This window comes from Pteropus alecto, unplaced genomic scaffold (genome assembly GCF_000325575.1).
Source record: "Pteropus alecto unplaced genomic scaffold, ASM32557v1 scaffold160, whole genome shotgun sequence".
In the NCBI taxonomy this organism is placed as follows: Eukaryota; Metazoa; Chordata; class Mammalia; order Chiroptera; family Pteropodidae; genus Pteropus; species Pteropus alecto.
In genome coordinates this window covers 880,601-884,903 of record NW_006429864.1, presented here as the reverse complement: position 1 = coordinate 884,903, position 4,303 = coordinate 880,601, and positions in this window count along the sequence as shown.

Sequence of the window (4,303 nt, the reverse complement as noted above, 5' to 3'; positions counted from 1 at the left end):
CTTGAAGATCAGCCCCTCTTCTTGGTGAGGCTGATGGGGGAGGGGTACACACCACCCTCAGTCCCCCCATAACGCCCTGAACCTGCACTCACCGAGGCTTTACACACAGAGTCGGCATGAAATCGACTAAAATTGCTTTTGTTGTAGACGGGCAATCCTTTCAAAAAATCTGCCTAAAAGACAGGGAAGATGGTAAGTTAGAAACCCAGCAGGGGCCAGCCTCTCCTGAGCACCTGTGGGCGGGGCTTCCAGGTGACTTCTGGTTTACTTCTGCTCCACTGTAAGTTTCCCAGAACCCATGCTTGAGCTGGCTACCTGATGGACACACTGTAATCACCAGAAAAAAAGCAACCAACCCCAAGAGAAGTGCAGGTCCTCACAACAGCCCTGAAATCCAGCGAGAGGTGAGGAAACTGAGGCTGAGAGAGCACAAGTCACTTGTTTAAAGTCACACCATGAACAAGCAGCAGGGAGGGGCGTTGGACCAGGCTATCCAACTGCAGACATGCCCTCTGTGCTTTTTGACTATTAAACTTCCAGTCTTGTTTCTGTTTATTCACCTTTAACAGAGACACAGATAGAGAAAGTCTTATCCACCCTAAAAAACCTCTAGGGCCAGTGTGACAATAAACAAGGGAAGAAAGCAGGAGCCTAAATAAAGGGGATATGGTGGCCGGGACAAGGGGCTGCCAAGACACAGGACTGGGAGCCGAGGGTCAACTAAGCTTCTTAACTCCAAGAAAACTCAGAAATCCAAGTTTAATATGTCAATATCAGGTTTTTAGAGTTGGCTGGGCTTTTCATAAAGTGCTGTATAGACCAGGGTCAGCTCAGGGGCTGCTCCTGAGATCCCGATATCCAAAGGCTGCCCAGTGAGGGCAAAAGGCCTCCTGGGGCAAGGGCCAGACGCTGAGAAGGATCAGGCTGCTCCTCCCTGATGCCTGCTGCCTCGGGCACGTGGTCGGTGCCAGAGGTCCACAAGATGCCGGGAAGCCTGCATCAGAATTCATCCATAGCCCAACTCCTGGAAAGTCGTTTGTCCCTGACACTCTGGCATCAGCTGTACAAGCAAGGGCAAGGGCTCTGGAGCAGAAGGACCCTGATTCTGGGGCAGGGAGTGGAGAGGGAGGCTGAATCTCAGCCATAAGATGAGGATATAAAGGCCAACAGGAGCTGTGTCTACCTCAGGAAACTGAGGCATGAGAGCTGGGGGTGCGAGGGCAAGGATCAAGGCCTAGAGCTGGGGGCAGGGAGTGACTTCCCAGCAGAGCAGTTCGATTCTCCTCAGGCCTGGAGTGGAAGAGCCGGGGAGGGGTTCCCCATGTGGCCTGCCTTGGGCCTGGGGCTTCCTGATCTGGAGTCGCCATCATAAAGACAAGGAAACAGACAAAAAAAGTCACACTGCACTCATCCGAGGTCATCCAGCTCCAACAAGAAAATGAGGAAGCCTATTTGAACTCAGGTTTGTCCAACCTCAGAGGCCAAGCTCCTATAATGGGACATGCCAGCACCTCAGTTTCTCTGTCTGAAATCCAAGGGCTTAGAGCCCCTGCAGGCTATGTTAACCACCCACCTGGGCAGAGGTCCATCCCCATGCTGAGCCTGGGTGCTACACCCTGAGGGAAGCCTCTGTTCAGGTGATCTGCCACCACCCTCTGGGATAGGTGGTAGCAGGTATCCTCACCTCTGGAGGAGCCCCAGTAGACCTCCGTGCAATGGACTAGCCAGGGACACTGGAATGTAGACAGGTCTCCTGCTCCCACACAGGAAGTAGCCCTCCCATTTGGGTGACCTACTGCTCCAGAGTCAGGTCAGAGCCCCACAACCCTGACTCCCCTGACCCAGGAACCCACCCCAGCTCAGTCCCAGACTGTAGCTTCATACAGCTAGTCAGGCTTTCTCAGGCCCCCACTATGTAGTAGGCCCATGCCCGGCACCAAAACACCAGGGCACCAGAGGCATGGAGGATTGGGGCATAGCAGACCTACTCTTGGCCCCAGGAGCACCCAGTGCAGGGAACACAGGTGTGGATCAAAAGCAGCATAGTGAATGTAAAGTGGCCCTGAGAACAGGGTGCCCTGAGATGCTATGTGAGGCCCAGGACAGTGGGGGAAGGTCTGCTGCTCTGAGGGGTCACAAAGGGCCGACAAGAGGCAACACATAGGGTCTGAGACCTAAAGCATGAGGAGGGAGATTCCTGTCCCGACTCAAAGCCCTCCATGGCTCTGGCTGGGCTTGGTCCTTGCTGGCCTCCTGCCACACACACCTTTAGCCCACGCTGTGCCACCATCCAGGAATGCTCCATCTTCCTCCATGTGGGAAACACCTGCTAATCTCCACACCCAGCTCAACCCCCTCCCCACACGTTAGGGTTTTCTGCCAGAGCTGTACTCACACCCCAAGGAGGTCACCTGTTTACATGTCTACCTCCCTCGCTGGACTGTCACCTTCCTGAGAAAAGAGGGCGAGACAAAACTCCACCCTGGGCCCCTGATGGCGTTCACATGGGGCTAGTGGAGAGTGGTAAGAGGTTCAGGAGCCTCAGACCTGCACTCAATCCTGGCTGGGCCCCTCTTTGGCTGTGTAACCTCCTAGCCTGGCCTCCTCCCTAGTGAACCAGGGGGGTCGCAAGGGGCCCCCTTCCAGGGCTGTTCTGAGTCTCAGTAAGGCAACACAGGGAAAGAACTTTGCACAGAGCTCCCTGAAAGGTAGCTGTTAACATCAACACGTTTGTGCTTAATAAATGAATAAAGACAGGGTTTGGCCTGTACTTCCTGTCAGCGAAGCAGGGAAACAAGGCCTCAGACACAGAGAGAAATCTTCACCTCGGCCAGACAAATCCTAAACACAGCTGGCCCCAGAAGCCATCCACTGCCTTAGCAAACACTCATTGAACATCTGTGTGCCAACCCCCTTTGTCAGCCCACCAGTGAACCAACCAAAGCAAGGGAGGAGAGACATTGAGGCCTCCCACAGTCATGAAAGGGCCCTCTGAGAAGGTGATGCTCACAGGAGGAAGAGCATTCCAAGCAGAAGGGGCAGCAGATGCAAAGGCACTGGGGTGGCAGAGACATGGAGTGTGAGGACATGAAAACAAGGCCAGTGTGCCTGGAGCTTGTGGAGGAAGGGGTGGAGAGGGTGTATATGAGGTCACAAAAGTGGGTAGGAGCCTTAGGAGCGGGGGAATGGGGTCGGGGGAGCTGGAGTTTCATCTGGGTTACAACAAAAAGCCCCTGGAATATTTTATAAGTTAGAAAGTGTTATAATCTGATTTACATCTTTAAAAGCTCCCTCTGGTTCCAGGTGACTTACAAACTGCCAGAGGGCAGGGTGGAGGCAGGAGTCCAAACAGGAGGTGGTAGTGCCTGGACCAGGGTAGGGACCTATGGACAGATTCAGGATGCATTCCGGAGAGGCAGAGCCAACAGAACCCTCTTATGGACTGGGCCTGGGCAGTGAGGATGCAGTGATAAATCAAAGGCAATACTCAGGCTTGAGGACCCACACTCTAGGAACCCATTTTCCCATCTCCTTCCTGACCAGAAGTCTTCTTTTGCCCATCCCCCACCACATCCCAAGGACTGTGATTTGTGGGCTGGGACTCTGGATCCAGGAACAATGGGGTTTTAACTTGTCCTGACAAAAGCTTCCATCAGCCCTGTCAGCCCTGGGCATGCCAAAGAGTGAAGGGTGGGGGGACCACACCTCAAAGAATCACCATACCCAAATCCCAGGATGATCAAGTGGCCCAAAGGGGATTTTAATCTTCCAACTACCAGGTGGCATTATCCCCACTTCAAGATGAGGAGACAGATGGGAGAGGATGTCACCGGACCCGAGTCACCCAGCTCATCAGTTGAGTGTTCACTGCCCTAAACCCTTTACGACGTCGATTCCCTAAATTGTGACAACCCTATGAAATCTAGACTATTACTACCCTCATTTACCAGGGGAAGAACCTGGGGACTGGAGAGATGTAGTTGCTCCCCATTAGGGCAGGTCGGGGCCCGGAGTGGTGGGGGTGGGGTCAGGGCTCTGGGGGACCGGACAGTCCGCGATGTCGCACTTCCTTTGGCGGCTACAATGCCCCGAATGTCACGATGTCAAGCCCCCTCCCCCACTCCGACGCCTATAGGCCGGCCTACCAAATCCTCCCGAAATGGAGATGCCCATGCCCAGCGCGCCCAGGACGAGGCCTGAACTGGGGGTTTCGCGGGACCCCATCCCCACCCCAGGCGACTTCCGGGAGAATCAAGACCCGGAAATGAATGAGTTGTCAGGGCTTGGAATCCTAGATGGGTCA